Source organism: Chrysoperla carnea, assembly GCF_905475395.1.
Source record: "Chrysoperla carnea chromosome X unlocalized genomic scaffold, inChrCarn1.1 SUPER_X_unloc_65, whole genome shotgun sequence".
NCBI classification, from domain to species: domain Eukaryota; kingdom Metazoa; phylum Arthropoda; class Insecta; order Neuroptera; family Chrysopidae; genus Chrysoperla; species Chrysoperla carnea.
In genome coordinates this window covers 14,879-34,683 of record NW_025408195.1, presented here as the reverse complement: position 1 = coordinate 34,683, position 19,805 = coordinate 14,879, and the positions used below count along the sequence as shown (strand labels likewise).

Here is a 19,805-nt window from a genome sequence, read left to right as displayed (position 1 = left end):
AGTTAAAGCAAAACCAGCAAAAAGTACAAAATCCGCTGCCAAAAGTAGCCCTGCTCGTAAACCGAAAGCACCAAAAGCTAAGAAAGCTTCTGTTGCCAAATCATCTCCTACAAAAATTAAAAAAGCAGCACCAAAAAAGAAATGATCTGTTACTTTAATAATATATTGAAATATTTCATTATTTTTGCTAAAAAATGAAAATAACATAGGCCTTAATACAGGCCACAAATTAATATTTGATAAGAGTAAATTATTTTTTGTATAAATATTTTATAAAATAATAGTTTAGAAACATTTGCCACAGTCAGTACCACGGATGGGTGGCCACTTGAGAATACTGTGTGCGGTTGCATTTTTATTTAAAATATATGGTATAATAAATAAGTATATATTTAAATTGATTACTTCATTGAAAATTTTAATAATATACTTTAATATTAATGATATTTATGAAAAATATATATTTGTAAAAATTTTCATTTATTACTGGCAACAGCCATACCACGTTGAAAACACCGGTTCTCGTCCGATCACCGAAGTTAAGCAACATTGGGCACAGTCAGTACTTGGATGGGTGACCGCTTGGGAACACTGTGTGCGGTTGCCTTTTTATATTAAAAATATAAATTATTTTTCTTCTTTTCTTTTTTTTTACACACCATATATAAATATATGTTATTTAGAAATGTAAACCTTTTATATTATTCATCAACAAATAAATATTATTTTTTGTATAAAATTTTATTGCATTTATAACTCATATCATGGTTACTTTAAAGCGAGAAGTTTTTTTAATATTTCAAATGAATATAAAATAATATAAATTTCATAAAATTTATTTATTTTTAGAAATAGCAATCGCTTATAATTATAACAAAATTTTAATAATGTTTAATTTTATTTCAATAATTTATATTTATATATATATATATATATATATATATATATATATATATATATATATTTTTTAATAAAAATAATATACTCTTATTTAATAATATATGTTGGTCCTATATATAGGACCGAAAATATTTCTTATTTGTTTTTTTTTTTTTAAATTGTCATTTAAAACGCTTATGCACGTTCTCCACGAATACGTCTTGCCAATTGTATATCCTTAGGCATAATTGTAACACGCTTTGCATGAATTGCGCATAAATTGGTATCTTCAAATAAACCTACTAAATAGGCTTCACTAGCTTCTTGTAATGCCATAACAGCTGAACTTTGAAAACGTAAATCGGTTTTAAAATCTTGTGCAATTTCACGTACTAAACGTTGGAATGGTAATTTACGAATTAACAATTCAGTACTTTTTTGATAACGACGAATTTCTCGTAAAGCTACTGTACCAGGACGATATCTGTGTGGTTTTTTTACTCCACCAGTTGCTGGTGCACTTTTACGTGCAGCTTTCGTTGCTAATTGTTTTCTTGGTGCTTTACCACCAGTTGATTTACGTGCAGTTTGCTTGGTTCTAGCCATTTTCAAATAATAATGTTTTTACAAAAAAACACACAATTTTAAAAATTATATTCGACAATTTGATACTACAAAGTCAAATGTTTAAATGCGAAATAAATGTGTTGTATTTATATTTATATGAAATTTCAAAATTTTTGTTGTCATATCCTATTGGATAGCTATCAGAGTATGGACTAATCAAATTGTATAGGCGTGGCTTAAAAAATCTTTAATGCTTTATATAAAAAGGCACAATTGTACCGGCGCTCACATACATTACAATACTTGTGAGGTTAACACACGTGTTATCCGTTCGTTAAAATATTGTAAATAATTTTTTATTAAAATGACTGGCAGAGGAAAAGGTGGAAAGGGTCTTGGAAAAGGGGGTGCAAAACGTCATAGAAAAGTTTTGCGTGATAATATCCAAGGTATTACAAAACCTGCAATTCGTCGTTTAGCACGACGAGGTGGAGTAAAACGTATCTCTGGTTTAATTTATGAAGAAACACGTGGTGTACTTAAAGTATTCCTTGAAAATGTTATTCGGGATGCTGTTACATATACTGAACACGCAAAACGTAAAACAGTTACAGCTATGGATGTTGTATATGCATTAAAACGACAAGGTCGTACTTTGTATGGTTTTGGAGGTTAAGAAAATATAATAATTTACTTAAAATATTTAGTAAATTTATTAAAGAATATTTAATACATCCGATAAATTTAAACAGGCTTTCCTTTTTGGGAAGCCACTAATTTTATTTATATAAGAGTAAATAAATTTGTTAATAAATATAACATATTATATAATTTGTTTACAACAAATTATTTTGTTTATAACATACATTACCAAATATTTTTATTTTTTTTTTTTATTGTAATATATCTGCAATAATAAATTATAATTTGTATATTATCTATTTTATTTTACAATAACTTATTGAATTTTTGAAAAAATTTTATTATAAATTAATATACTATTATATTTTTTATATATACAAGTTAAGAGTAACAAGTATCGATAGGAGATTATCGAATTTATAACTAATAAAACATTTCGCCTTAATCAAAGAAAATAAAGATTTTGCTATACCATTTTTTATACTTTCAATAAATAATTTATTATTAAATTTTTATTATTTCATTTATTTTTTAAAATTATTAAAAATATTTTTCTAATAATTATAAGCGTACATAAACAAGTAGTAAATGTAAAATGAAAATAATAAAGGTAATGTAATGCATTTGCATTACACTGATTTACGATATATATTCCGCGATATCCTTTATTATATTTAAAATTAATAATATTGATATACTAATAATAGATATATTCAAGCTATTAATATATAAAATTTTATATTAAATATGATATTAATAATTGTTTATTTAATTTTTTTGTATATATAAAAATAATTTACTCTTATTTAAAAAATTTGATGGCTCTCTTAAAAAGAGAGCCGTTTTTATATGTTGATGTATTTTTATGTTATCAATTAAATAATATTTTCGATTTATTTATTTTGAACTTGTATATTTTGTAACAGCTTTAGTACCTTCACTAACAGCGTGCTTTGCCAATTCACCAGGTAATAATAATCGAACTGCGGTTTGAATTTCCCGACTTGTGATTGTTGAACGTTTATTATAATGTGCTAAACGTGATGCTTCAGCAGCAATACGTTCAAAAATATCATTAACAAAACTGTTCATGATACTCATAGCTTTACTAGAGATACCAGTATCAGGATGCACTTGTTTTAATACTTTGTAAATGTAAATTGCATATGATTCCTTGCGCTTCCTCTTCTTTTTCTTATCACTCTTTGATATATTTTTTTGAGCTTTGCCAGCTTTTTTTGCTGCTTTTCCACTTGTTTTTGGTGGCATTGTTACAAACAATTAATATACACAGATAGTTACAGAACACCAGTCAGTATATGTATGAGCGTGTCGTGTATACCACTAGCGTATTATATACGCGAAGATGGATATAACAATAAAAATGAATACTACTCTCTGATTGGCTGAAAATAATACTATAAGGTGATTGGTTTATTTTTAAAGTTTTATATTTTATAAATATTATAAATTAAAATACCCAAATAACATTTTAAACATTTATGTTACAATCCCCGTAACGTACACATCTGTGTGATTATATTTACAAAAAAAAATATTAATTAAATAAATTTATTCGCTATGTCTGGACGAGGTAAAGGTGGTAAAGTAAAGGGAAAGGCAAAGTCAAGATCAAGCCGAGCAGGATTACAATTTCCTGTTGGAAGAATTCACAGATTATTACGAAAAGGAAATTATGCTGAACGAGTAGGTGCTGGTGCCCCAGTATATTTGGCTGCTGTTATGGAATATTTGGCTGCAGAAGTTCTCGAGTTAGCTGGTAATGCTGCCCGTGATAACAAAAAAACACGTATCATTCCACGTCATTTACAATTGGCAATTCGTAATGATGAAGAATTAAATAAATTATTATCTGGTGTAACAATTGCTCAAGGTGGTGTATTACCAAACATTCAAGCAGTGTTATTACCAAAGAAAACTGAAAAGAAAGCATAAATTAAAAACATTGCATTAATTTTTATAATAATAATACATCGATCATAGGCCTTTTAATAAAAGGCCACAAATTTATTTAAAATAAGAGTAAAAATTATTTTTATAAATAATATATTATAATATTTTTTTAAAGAATCAATTTAAATAATTATAAATTAATGATTCTTTTTTTTTTTTTTCTTTTTTATATGTTATTATGGAAATAATTCATCATATTATGATGACATTTAGGTAACATATTATAAGAATATTCATAAAATATTATCAAAATAATATTGTATTATGATGATATTTAGACAAAATATTATAAGAATATACACAAAATATTATCAAAATAATATCATTAGATAACAAAACTGTTCATGATACTCATACCTTTACTAGAGATAAAAGTATCAGGATGCACTTGTATTAATACATATTATCACAACATCACAAAATATTTTTTAAAAGGAAAAATTTTTTAAAAATTATTATAAAATTTGATTGAATTAAATTTCAATTTATTTTTTTAATAATTAAAGAAAAAAAAAAGCATATAAACTTTCTATTGAAAATGTTATTTTCAACTAGATGGCCAAGTGAACTTTGTTACACAAACAATATATGACGTATTCGTTATTTAAATAATCAGTATCCTTTGATATTATATCAATACGTTACTCTCTTCTTTTGATACATATTAATAAAATTTCAATTTATAAGATTTTATGTCAATTATATAAATAATATTATAAATTTTCTAAATACATAAGTTAAGTAACAAAAAATTTGAATAACAAGATAAATTTATATATTATGTTTTAATACTCGATACTATAATATATCGCATCCGTTACCAATTATTCGGTATCCTTTGATTTATACACAGAATGAACCAAAAATATGTATCAAATTTATTTTATTTATTTATATATTTAATATTATTATTATTATTTTATATTACAAAGTTTCTTAACGAAGCTTACAATGATTTCTCATATCGTACTTAACAAAATTATTTAGATCATATAAAATTTAAATTGTTAAAAAATTTTTATATTTATTATTATTATTTATTTTTATTAAAATTACATAACATAAAATTAATAATATTTTAATAATTATATAAATTAATTCTTATTTAAAATAATCTTATATTAATCTCAACAAATACTCTAATAATATATTTTGTCATAAATTTTTTTATATTTAAAATAAATATTATAATATATAAATACTTATATCAGTATAAAATTTCTTTATATAATTATGAAAAAATTAATTTAATAGTTAATTATTGATATTAATGCATAAATAAAAGTATTTTCTAATGAAATATATTTTGTCAATGTTCGATTAACACATTTCATAATAATACGTTTTCATTATTGACAAAAAAAGTTTTTCTAAAAATGAAATCTTATACTATAATATATATATTTATATATTAAATTTTTTAATTATTTATATACTAATAATTTATAATAAATCGATATTAAATAAAAAATAAAAATATATACTTTTTAAGTTTACCTTAAAAATATTATTGTTTTGTATGATTGAAATAATTAATATTAAACTATGTTTATTAATAATTGTTAATAAAAAAATTAAATATATTTTAATTTATAAAATAAATATTATTATTAAATTTATAATTTATTATTTTATATATTATAGAAATTGAAAAAATAAATCATGTTTACTACGACAGTAAATTAGAAATACTATTTAATTTTTATGTGTTTTCTACATGGTACTTTGACTTACATAGGGACTTATATTATTGTGAATAATGATATAATTGAAAACCTTTATTTTTTATTTGATAGAATTATTATATTTTATCATTTAAATATTTATAATAAATACATTATTTTTATAAAGTAAAAAATATGGCCGAAGAAAATTCTACAGCTGTTGCAGCAACTGCGGTTACTGCTGCTTCTACAACACCAACAAAAAAAGCAACAGCTTCTGGTGCTAAACGTACAAAACAACATTCAAAACCAACACATCCACGTACATCAGAAATGGTTGTTAACGCAATTAAAAATTTAAAAGAACGTGGTGGTTCATCATTACAAGCAATTAAAAAATATTTAGCTGCAAATTATAAAGTGGATTCTGATAAAATTTCACCATTTATTAAAAAATATTTAAAAGCTGCTGTAACTGAGGGAGCCTTGGTACAAACTAAAGGTAAAGGTGCATCTGGTTCATTCAAATTGGCTGCTTCCGCTTCATCTAATTCTTCAGCTAAATCAAAAGTATCCAAAAAAGAAAGTGGAGCAAAAGGTTCAGCAAAGAGTGCTAAAAGTAAACGGGCACCAAAAGAAAAGAAAGCCACAACTACATCATTGGCAGCCAAAAAGCCTAAAGCAAAAAAAGCGACTCCATCATCATCAACTGCTGCTAAAAAAGTTACTGCAAAATCATCAGCGGCATCAAAAAAAGCACCAGTTAAAGCAAAACCAGCAAAAAGTACAAAATCCGCTGCCAAAAGTAGCCCTGCTCGTAAACCGAAAGCACCAAAAGCTAAGAAAGCTTCTGTTGCCAAATCATCTCCTACAAAAATTAAAAAAGCAGCACCAAAAAAGAAATGATCTGTTACTTTAATAATATATTGAAATATTTCATTATTTTTGCTAAAAAATGAAAATAACATAGGCCTTAATACAGGCCACAAATTAATATTTGATAAGAGTAAATTATTTTTTGTATAAATATTTTATAAAATAATAGTTTAGAAACATTTGCCACAGTCAGTACCACGGATGGGTGGCCACTTGAGAATACTGTGTGCGGTTGCATTTTTATTTAAAATATATGGTATAATAAATAAGTATATATTTAAATTGATTACTTCATTGAAAATTTTAATAATATACTTTAATATTAATGATATTTATGAAAAATATATATTTGTAAAAATTTTCATTTATTACTGGCAACAGCCATACCACGTTGAAAACACCGGTTCTCGTCCGATCACCGAAGTTAAGCAACATTGGGCACAGTCAGTACTTGGATGGGTGACCGCTTGGGAACACTGTGTGCGGTTGCCTTTTTATATTAAAAATATAAATTATTTTTCTTCTTTTCTTTTTTTTTACACACCATATATAAATATATGTTATTTAGAAATGTAAACCTTTTATATTATTCATCAACAAATAAATATTATTTTTTGTATAAAATTTTATTGCATTTATAACTCATATCATGGTTACTTTAAAGCGAGAAGTTTTTTTAATATTTCAAATGAATATAAAATAATATAAATTTTATGAAATTTATTTATTTTTAGAAATAGCAATCGCTTATAATTATAACAAAATTTTAATAATGTTTAATTTTATTTCAATAATTTATATTTATATATATATATATATATATATATATATATATATATATATATATATATTTTTTAATAAAAATAATATACTCTTATTTAATAATATATGTTGGTCCTATATATAGGACCGAAAATATTTCTTATTTGTTTTTTTTTTTTTAAATTGTCATTTAAAACGCTTATGCACGTTCTCCACGAATACGTCTTGCCAATTGTATATCCTTAGGCATAATTGTAACACGCTTTGCATGAATTGCGCATAAATTGGTATCTTCAAATAAACCTACTAAATAGGCTTCACTAGCTTCTTGTAATGCCATAACAGCTGAACTTTGAAAACGTAAATCGGTTTTAAAATCTTGTGCAATTTCACGTACTAAACGTTGGAATGGTAATTTACGAATTAACAATTCAGTACTTTTTTGATAACGACGAATTTCTCGTAAAGCTACTGTACCAGGACGATATCTGTGTGGTTTTTTTACTCCACCAGTTGCTGGTGCACTTTTACGTGCAGCTTTCGTTGCTAATTGTTTTCTTGGTGCTTTACCACCAGTTGATTTACGTGCAGTTTGCTTGGTTCTAGCCATTTTCAAATAATAATGTTTTTACAAAAAAACACACAATTTTAAAAATTATATTCGACAATTTGATACTACAAAGTCAAATGTTTAAATGCGAAATAAATGTGTTGTATTTATATTTATATGAAATTTCAAAATTTTTGTTGTCATATCCTATTGGATAGCTATCAGAGTATGGACTAATCAAATTGTATAGGCGTGGCTTAAAAAATCTTTAATGCTTTATATAAAAAGGCACAATTGTACCGGCGCTCACATACATTACAATACTTGTGAGGTTAACACACGTGTTATCCGTTCGTTAAAATATTGTAAATAATTTTTTATTAAAATGACTGGCAGAGGAAAAGGTGGAAAGGGTCTTGGAAAAGGGGGTGCAAAACGTCATAGAAAAGTTTTGCGTGATAATATCCAAGGTATTACAAAACCTGCAATTCGTCGTTTAGCACGACGAGGTGGAGTAAAACGTATCTCTGGTTTAATTTATGAAGAAACACGTGGTGTACTTAAAGTATTCCTTGAAAATGTTATTCGGGATGCTGTTACATATACTGAACACGCAAAACGTAAAACAGTTACAGCTATGGATGTTGTATATGCATTAAAACGACAAGGTCGTACTTTGTATGGTTTTGGAGGTTAAGAAAATATAATAATTTACTTAAAATATTTAGTAAATTTATTAAAGAATATTTAATACATCCGATAAATTTAAACAGGCTTTCCTTTTTGGGAAGCCACTAATTTTATTTATATAAGAGTAAATAAATTTGTTAATAAATATAACATATTATATAATTTGTTTACAACAAATTATTTTGTTTATAACATACATTACCAAATATTTTTATTTTTTTTTTTTATTGTAATATATCTGCAATAATAAATTATAATTTGTATATTATCTATTTTATTTTACAATAACTTATTGAATTTTTGAAAAAATTTTATTATAAATTAATATACTATTATATTTTTTATATATACAAGTTAAGAGTAACAAGTATCGATAGGAGATTATCGAATTTATAACTAATAAAACATTTCGCCTTAATCAAAGAAAATAAAGATTTTGCTATACCATTTTTTATACTTTCAATAAATAATTTATTATTAAATTTTTATTATTTCATTTATTTTTTAAAATTATTAAAAATATTTTTCTAATAATTATAAGCGTACATAAACAAGTAGTAAATGTAAAATGAAAATAATAAAGGTAATGTAATGCATTTGCATTACACTGATTTACGATATATATTCCGCGATATCCTTTATTATATTTAAAATTAATAATATTGATATACTAATAATAGATATATTCAAGCTATTAATATATAAAATTTTATATTAAATATGATATTAATAATTGTTTATTTAATTTTTTTGTATATATAAAAATAATTTACTCTTATTTAAAAAATTTGATGGCTCTCTTAAAAAGAGAGCCGTTTTTATATGTTGATGTATTTTTATGTTATCAATTAAATAATATTTTCGATTTATTTATTTTGAACTTGTATATTTTGTAACAGCTTTAGTACCTTCACTAACAGCGTGCTTTGCCAATTCACCAGGTAATAATAATCGAACTGCGGTTTGAATTTCCCGACTTGTGATTGTTGAACGTTTATTATAATGTGCTAAACGTGATGCTTCAGCAGCAATACGTTCAAAAATATCATTAACAAAACTGTTCATGATACTCATAGCTTTACTAGAGATACCAGTATCAGGATGCACTTGTTTTAATACTTTGTAAATGTAAATTGCATATGATTCCTTGCGCTTCCTCTTCTTTTTCTTATCACTCTTTGATATATTTTTTTGAGCTTTGCCAGCTTTTTTTGCTGCTTTTCCACTTGTTTTTGGTGGCATTGTTACAAACAATTAATATACACAGATAGTTACAGAACACCAGTCAGTATATGTATGAGCGTGTCGTGTATACAACTAGCGTATTATATACGCGAAGATGGATATAACAATAAAAATGAATACTACTCTCTGATTGGCTGAAAATAATACTATAAGGTGATTGGTTTATTTTTAAAGTTTTATATTTTATAAATATTATAAATTAAAATACCCAAATAACATTTTAAACATTTATGTTACAATCCCCGTAACGTACACATCTGTGTGATTATATTTACAAAAAAAAATATTAATTAAATAAATTTATTCGCTATGTCTGGACGAGGTAAAGGTGGTAAAGTAAAGGGAAAGGCAAAGTCAAGATCAAGCCGAGCAGGATTACAATTTCCTGTTGGAAGAATTCACAGATTATTACGAAAAGGAAATTATGCTGAACGAGTAGGTGCTGGTGCCCCAGTATATTTGGCTGCTGTTATGGAATATTTGGCTGCAGAAGTTCTCGAGTTAGCTGGTAATGCTGCCCGTGATAACAAAAAAACACGTATCATTCCACGTCATTTACAATTGGCAATTCGTAATGATGAAGAATTAAATAAATTATTATCTGGTGTAACAATTGCTCAAGGTGGTGTATTACCAAACATTCAAGCAGTGTTATTACCAAAGAAAACTGAAAAGAAAGCATAAATTAAAAACATTGCATTAATTTTTATAATAATAATACATCGATCATAGGCCTTTTAATAAAAGGCCACAAATTTATTTAAAATAAGAGTAAAAATTATTTTTATAAATAATATATTATAATATTTTTTTAAAGAATCAATTTAAATAATTATAAATTAATGATTCTTTTTTTTTTTTTTCTTTTTTATATGTTATTATGGAAATAATTCATCATATTATGATGACATTTAGGTAACATATTATAAGAATATTCATAAAATATTATCAAAATAATATTGTATTATGATGATATTTAGACAAAATATTATAAGAATATACACAAAATATTATCAAAATAATATCATTAGATAACAAAACTGTTCATGATACTCATACCTTTACTAGAGATAAAAGTATCAGGATGCACTTGTATTAATACATATTATCACAACATCACAAAATATTTTTTAAAAGGAAAAATTTTTTAAAAATTATTATAAAATTTGATTGAATTAAATTTCAATTTATTTTTTTAATAATTAAAGAAAAAAAAAAGCATATAAACTTTCTATTGAAAATGTTATTTTCAACTAGATGGCCAAGTGAACTTTGTTACACAAACAATATATGACGTATTCGTTATTTAAATAATCAGTATCCTTTGATATTATATCAATACGTTACTCTCTTCTTTTGATACATATTAATAAAATTTCAATTTATAAGATTTTATGTCAATTATATAAATAATATTATAAATTTTCTAAATACATAAGTTAAGTAACAAAAAATTTGAATAACAAGATAAATTTATATATTATGTTTTAATACTCGATACTATAATATATCGCATCCGTTACCAATTATTCGGTATCCTTTGATTTATACACAGAATGAACCAAAAATATGTATCAAATTTATTTTATTTATTTATATATTTAATATTATTATTATTATTTTATATTACAAAGTTTCTTAACGAAGCTTACAATGATTTCTCATATCGTACTTAACAAAATTATTTAGATCATATAAAATTTAAATTGTTAAAAAATTTTTATATTTATTATTATTATTTATTTTTATTAAAATTACATAACATAAAATTAATAATATTTTAATAATTATATAAATTAATTCTTATTTAAAATAATCTTATATTAATCTCAACAAATACTCTAATAATATATTTTGTCATAAATTTTTTTATATTTAAAATAAATATTATAATATATAAATACTTATATCAGTATAAAATTTCTTTATATAATTATGAAAAAATTAATTTAATAGTTAATTATTGATATTAATGCATAAATAAAAGTATTTTCTAATGAAATATATTTTGTCAATGTTCGATTAACACATTTCATAATAATACGTTTTCATTATTGACAAAAAAAGTTTTTCTAAAAATGAAATCTTATACTATAATATATATATTTATATATTAAATTTTTTAATTATTTATATACTAATAATTTATAATAAATCGATATTAAATAAAAAATAAAAATATATACTTTTTAAGTTTACCTTAAAAATATTATTGTTTTGTATGATTGAAATAATTAATATTAAACTATGTTTATTAATAATTGTTAATAAAAAAATTAAATATATTTTAATTTATAAAATAAATATTATTATTAAATTTATAATTTATTATTTTATATATTATAGAAATTGAAAAAATAAATCATGTTTACTACGACAGTAAATTAGAAATACTATTTAATTTTTATGTGTTTTCTACATGGTACTTTGACTTACATAGGGACTTATATTATTGTGAATAATGATATAATTGAAAACCTTTATTTTTTATTTGATAGAATTATTATATTTTATCATTTAAATATTTATAATAAATACATTATTTTTATAAAGTAAAAAATATGGCCGAAGAAAATTCTACAGCTGTTGCAGCAACTGCGGTTACTGCTGCTTCTACAACACCAACAAAAAAAGCAACAGCTTCTGGTGCTAAACGTACAAAACAACATTCAAAACCAACACATCCACGTACATCAGAAATGGTTGTTAACGCAATTAAAAATTTAAAAGAACGTGGTGGTTCATCATTACAAGCAATTAAAAAATATTTAGCTGCAAATTATAAAGTGGATTCTGATAAAATTTCACCATTTATTAAAAAATATTTAAAAGCTGCTGTAACTGAGGGAGCCTTGGTACAAACTAAAGGTAAAGGTGCATCTGGTTCATTCAAATTGGCTGCTTCCGCTTCATCTAATTCTTCAGCTAAATCAAAAGTATCCAAAAAAGAAAGTGGAGCAAAAGGTTCAGCAAAGAGTGCTAAAAGTAAACGGGCACCAAAAGAAAAGAAAGCCACAACTACATCATTGGCAGCCAAAAAGCCTAAAGCAAAAAAAGCGACTCCATCATCATCAACTGCTGCTAAAAAAGTTACTGCAAAATCATCAGCGGCATCAAAAAAAGCACCAGTTAAAGCAAAACCAGCAAAAAGTACAAAATCCGCTGCCAAAAGTAGCCCTGCTCGTAAACCGAAAGCACCAAAAGCTAAGAAAGCTTCTGTTGCCAAATCATCTCCTACAAAAATTAAAAAAGCAGCACCAAAAAAGAAATGATCTGTTACTTTAATAATATATTGAAATATTTCATTATTTTTGCTAAAAAATGAAAATAACATAGGCCTTAATACAGGCCACAAATTAATATTTGATAAGAGTAAATTATTTTTTGTATAAATATTTTATAAAATAATAGTTTAGAAACATTTGCCACAGTCAGTACCACGGATGGGTGGCCACTTGAGAATACTGTGTGCGGTTGCATTTTTATTTAAAATATATGGTATAATAAATAAGTATATATTTAAATTGATTACTTCATTGAAAATTTTAATAATATACTTTAATATTAATGATATTTATGAAAAATATATATTTGTAAAAATTTTCATTTATTACTGGCAACAGCCATACCACGTTGAAAACACCGGTTCTCGTCCGATCACCGAAGTTAAGCAACATTGGGCACAGTCAGTACTTGGATGGGTGACCGCTTGGGAACACTGTGTGCGGTTGCCTTTTTATATTAAAAATATAAATTATTTTTCTTCTTTTCTTTTTTTTTACACACCATATATAAATATATGTTATTTAGAAATGTAAACCTTTTATATTATTCATCAACAAATAAATATTATTTTTTGCATAAAATTTTATTGCATTTATAACTCATATCATGGTTACTTTAAAGCGAGAAGTTTTTTTAATATTTCAAATGAATATAAAATAATATAAATTTTATGAAATTTATTTATTTTTAGAAATAGCAATCGCTTATAATTATAACAAAATTTTAATAATGTTTAATTTTATTTCAATAATTTATATTTATATATATATATATATATATATATATATATATATATATATATATATATTTTTTAATAAAAATAATATACTCTTATTTAATAATATATGTTGGTCCTATATATAGGACCGAAAATATTTCTTATTTGTTTTTTTTTTTTTAAATTGTCATTTAAAACGCTTATGCACGTTCTCCACGAATACGTCTTGCCAATTGTATATCCTTAGGCATAATTGTAACACGCTTTGCATGAATTGCGCATAAATTGGTATCTTCAAATAAACCTACTAAATAGGCTTCACTAGCTTCTTGTAATGCCATAACAGCTGAACTTTGAAAACGTAAATCGGTTTTAAAATCTTGTGCAATTTCACGTACTAAACGTTGGAATGGTAATTTACGAATTAACAATTCAGTACTTTTTTGATAACGACGAATTTCTCGTAAAGCTACTGTACCAGGACGATATCTGTGTGGTTTTTTTACTCCACCAGTTGCTGGTGCACTTTTACGTGCAGCTTTCGTTGCTAATTGTTTTCTTGGTGCTTTACCACCAGTTGATTTACGTGCAGTTTGCTTGGTTCTAGCCATTTTCAAATAATAATGTTTTTACAAAAAAACACACAATTTTAAAAATTATATTCGACAATTTGATACTACAAAGTCAAATGTTTAAATGCGAAATAAATGTGTTGTATTTATATTTATATGAAATTTCAAAATTTTTGTTGTCATATCCTATTGGATAGCTATCAGAGTATGGACTAATCAAATTGTATAGGCGTGGCTTAAAAAATCTTTAATGCTTTATATAAAAAGGCACAATTGTACCGGCGCTCACATACATTACAATACTTGTGAGGTTAACACACGTGTTATCCGTTCGTTAAAATATTGTAAATAATTTTTTATTAAAATGACTGGCAGAGGAAAAGGTGGAAAGGGTCTTGGAAAAGGGGGTGCAAAACGTCATAGAAAAGTTTTGCGTGATAATATCCAAGGTATTACAAAACCTGCAATTCGTCGTTTAGCACGACGAGGTGGAGTAAAACGTATCTCTGGTTTAATTTATGAAGAAACACGTGGTGTACTTAAAGTATTCCTTGAAAATGTTATTCGGGATGCTGTTACATATACTGAACACGCAAAACGTAAAACAGTTACAGCTATGGATGTTGTATATGCATTAAAACGACAAGGTCGTACTTTGTATGGTTTTGGAGGTTAAGAAAATATAATAATTTACTTAAAATATTTAGTAAATTTATTAAAGAATATTTAATACATCCGATAAATTTAAACAGGCTTTCCTTTTTGGGAAGCCACTAATTTTATTTATATAAGAGTAAATAAATTTGTTAATAAATATAACATATTATATAATTTGTTTACAACAAATTATTTTGTTTATAACATACATTACCAAATATTTTTATTTTTTTTTTTTATTGTAATATATCTGCAATAATAAATTATAATTTGTATATTATCTATTTTATTTTACAATAACTTATTGAATTTTTGAAAAAATTTTATTATAAATTAATATACTATTATATTTTTTATATATACAAGTTAAGAGTAACAAGTATCGATAGGAGATTATCGAATTTATAACTAATAAAACATTTCGCCTTAATCAAAGAAAATAAAGATTTTGCTATACCATTTTTTATACTTTCAATAAATAATTTATTATTAAATTTTTATTATTTCATTTATTTTTTAAAATTATTAAAAATATTTTTCTAATAATTATAAGCGTACATAAACAAGTAGTAAATGTAAAATGAAAATAATAAAGGTAATGAAATGCATTTGCATTACACTGATTTACGATAGATATTCCGCGATATCCTTTATTATATTTAAAATTAATAATATTGATATACTAATAATAGATATATTCAAGCTATTAATATATAAAATTTTATATTAAATATGATATTAATAATTGTTTATTTAATTTTTTTGTATATATAAAAATAATTTACTCTTATTTAAAAAATTTGATGGCTCTCTTAAAAAGAGAGCCGTTTTTATATGTTGATGTATTTTTATGTTATCAATTAAATAATATTTTCGATTTATTTATTTTGAACTTGTATATTTTGTAACAGCTTTAGTACCTTCACTAACAGCGTGCTTTGCCAATTCACCAGGTAATAATAATCGAACTGCGGTTTGAATTTCCCGACTTGTGATTGTTGAACGTTTATTATAATGTGCTAAACGTGATGCTTCAGCAGCAATACGTTCAAAAATATCATTAACAAAACTGTTCATGATACTCATAGCTTTACTAGAGATACCAGTATCAGGATGCACTTGTTTTAATACTTTGTAAATGTAAATTGCATATGATTCCTTGCGCTTCCTCTTCTTTTTCTTATCACTCTTTGATATATTTTTTTGAGCTTTGCCAGCTTTTTTTGCTGCTTTTCCACTTGTTTTTGGTGGCATTGTTACAAACAATTAATATACACAGATAGTTACAGAACACCAGTCAGTATATGTATGAGCGTGTCGTGTATACAACTAGCGTATTATATACGCGAAGATGGATATAACAATAAAAATGAATACTACTCTCTGATTGGCTGAAAATAATACTATAAGGTGATTGGTTTATTTTTAAAGTTTTATATTTTATAAATATTATAAATTAAAATACCCAAATAACATTTTAAACATTTATGTTACAATCCCCGTAACGTACACATCTGTGTGATTATATTTACAAAAAAAAATATTAATTAAATAAATTTATTCGCTATGTCTGGACGAGGTAAAGGTGGTAAAGTAAAGGGAAAGGCAAAGTCAAGATCAAGCCGAGCAGGATTACAATTTCCTGTTGGAAGAATTCACAGATTATTACGAAAAGGAAATTATGCTGAACGAGTAGGTGCTGGTGCCCCAGTATATTTGGCTGCTGTTATGGAATATTTGGCTGCAGAAGTTCTCGAGTTAGCTGGTAATGCTGCCCGTGATAACAAAAAAACACGTATCATTCCACGTCATTTACAATTGGCAATTCGTAATGATGAAGAATTAAATAAATTATTATCTGGTGTAACAATTGCTCAAGGTGGTGTATTACCAAACATTCAAGCAGTGTTATTACCAAAGAAAACTGAAAAGAAAGCATAAATTAAAAACATTGCATTAATTTTTATAATAATAATACATCGATCATAGGCCTTTTAATAAAAGGCCACAAATTTATTTAAAATAAGAGTAAAAATTATTTTTATAAATAATATATTATAATATTTTTTTAAAGAATCAATTTAAATAATTATAAATTAATGATTCTTTTTTTTTTTTTTCTTTTTTATATGTTATTATGGAAATAATTCATCATATTATGATGACATTTAGGTAACATATTATAAGAATATTCATAAAATATTATCAAAATAATATTGTATTATGATGATATTTAGACAAAATATTATAAGAATATACACAAAATATTATCAAAATAATATCATTAGATAACAAAACTGTTCATGATACTCATACCTTTACTAGAGATAAAAGTATCAGGATGCACTTGTATTAATACATATTATCACAACATCACAAAATATTTTTTAAAAGGAAAAATTTTTTAAAAATTATTATAAAATTTGATTGAATTAAATTTCAATTTATTTTTTTAATAATTAAAGAAAAAAAAAAGCATATAAACTTTCTATTGAAAATGTTATTTTCAACTAGATGGCCAAGTGAACTTTGTTACACAAACAATATATGACGTATTCGTTATTTAAATAATCAGTATCCTTTGATATTATATCAATACGTTACTCTCTTCTTTTGATACATATTAATAAAATTTCAATTTATAAGATTTTATGTCAATTATATAAATAATATTATAAATTTTCTAAATACATAAGTTAAGTAACAAAAAATTTGAATAACAAGATAAATTTATATATTATGTTTTAATACTCGATACTATAATATATCGCATCCGTTACCAATTATTCGGTATCCTTTGATTTATACACAGAATGAACCAAAAATATGTATCAAATTTATTTTATTTATTTATATATTTAATATTATTATTATTATTTTATATTACAAAGTTTCTTAACGAAGCTTACAATGATTTCTCATATCGTACTTAACAAAATTATTTAGATCATATAAAATTTAAATTGTTAAAAAATTTTTATATTTATTATTATTATTTATTTTTATTAAAATTACATAACATAAAATTAATAATATTTTAATAATTATATAAATTAATTCTTATTTAAAATAATCTTATATTAATCTCAACAAATACTCTAATAATATATTTTGTCATAAATTTTTTTATATTTAAAATAAATATTATAATATATAAATACTTATATCAGTATAAAATTTCTTTATATAATTATGAAAAAATTAATTTAATAGTTAATTATTGATATTAATGCATAAATAAAAGTATTTTCTAATGAAATATATTTTGTCAATGTTCGATTAACACATTTCATAATAATACGTTTTCATTATTGACAAAAAAAGTTTTTCTAAAAATGAAATCTTATACTATAATATATATATTTATATATTAAATTTTTTAATTATTTATATACTAATAATTTATAATAAATCGATATTAAATAAAAAATAAAAATATATACTTTTTAAGTTTACCTTAAAAATATTATTGTTTTGTATGATTGAAATAATTAATATTAAACTATGTTTATTAATAATTGTTAATAAAAAAATTAAATATATTTTAATTTATAAAATAAATATTATTATTAAATTTATAATTTATTATTTTATATATTATAGAAATTGAAAAAATAAATCATGTTTACTACGACAGTAAATTAGAAATACTATTTAATTTTTATGTGTTTTCTACATGGTACTTTGACTTACATAGGGACTTATATTATTGTGAATAATGATATAATTGAAAACCTTTATTTTTTATTTGATAGAATTATTATATTTTATCATTTAAATATTTATAATAAATACATTATTTTTATAAAGTAAAAAATATGGCCGAAGAAAATTCTACAGCTGTTGCAGCAACTGCGGTTACTGCTGCTTCTACAACACCAACAAAAAAAGCAACAGCTTCTGGTGCTAAACGTACAAAACAACATTCAAAACCAACACATCCACGTACATCAGAAATGGTTGTTAACGCAATTAAAAATTTAAAAGAACGTGGTGGTTCATCATTACAAGCAATTAAAAAATATTTAGCTGCAAATTATAAAGTGGATTCTGATAAAATTTCACCATTTATTAAAAAATATTTAAAAGCTGCTGTAACTGAGGGAGCCTTGGTACAAACTAAAGGTAAAGGTGCATCTGGTTCATTCAAATTGGCTGCTTCCGCTTCATCTAATTCTTCAGCTAAATCAAAAGTATCCAAAAAAGAAAGTGGAGCAAAAGGTTCAGCAAAGAGTGCTAAAAGTAAACGGGCACCAAAAGAAAAGAAAGCCACAACTACATCATTGGCAGCCAAAAAGCCTAAAGCAAAAAAAGCGACTCCATCATCATCAACTGCTGCTAAAAAAGTTACTGCAAAATCATCAGCGGCATCAAAAAAAGCACCAGTTAAAGCAAAACCAGCAAAAAGTACAAAATCCGCTGCCAAAAGTAGCCCTGCTCGTAAACCGAAAGCACCAAAAGCTAAGAAAGCTTCTGTTGCCAAATCATCTCCTACAAAAATTAAAAAAGCAGCACCAAAAAAGAAATGATCTGTTACTTTAATAATATATTGAAATATTTCATTATTTTTGCTAAAAAATGAAAATAACATAGGCCTTAATACAGGCCACAAATTAATATTTGATAAGAGTAAATTATTTTTTGTATAAATATTTTATAAAATAATAGTTTAGAAACATTTGCCACAGTCAGTACCACGGATGGGTGGCCACTTGAGAATACTG

The 19,805-nt window shown here is 24.1% G+C and overlaps 3 non-coding genes across 3 annotated transcripts; all 3 read left to right on the top strand.

Moving 5' to 3' along the window:
* Positions 1-488: 488 nt before the first annotated feature.
* LOC123304549 lies at positions 489-607 on the top strand. Its single transcript, XR_006536561.1, has one exon. It is a non-coding gene; the product is annotated as a 5S ribosomal RNA (ribosomal RNA).
* Positions 608-6,975: 6,368 nt separating this feature from the next.
* Positions 6,976-7,094, top strand: LOC123304553. The gene has a single exon (XR_006536565.1). It is a non-coding gene; the product is annotated as a 5S ribosomal RNA (ribosomal RNA).
* Positions 7,095-13,464: 6,370 nt separating this feature from the next.
* On the top strand, positions 13,465-13,583 carry LOC123304552. Its single transcript, XR_006536564.1, has one exon. It is a non-coding gene; the product is annotated as a 5S ribosomal RNA (ribosomal RNA).
* Positions 13,584-19,805: the final 6,222 nt, after the last annotated feature.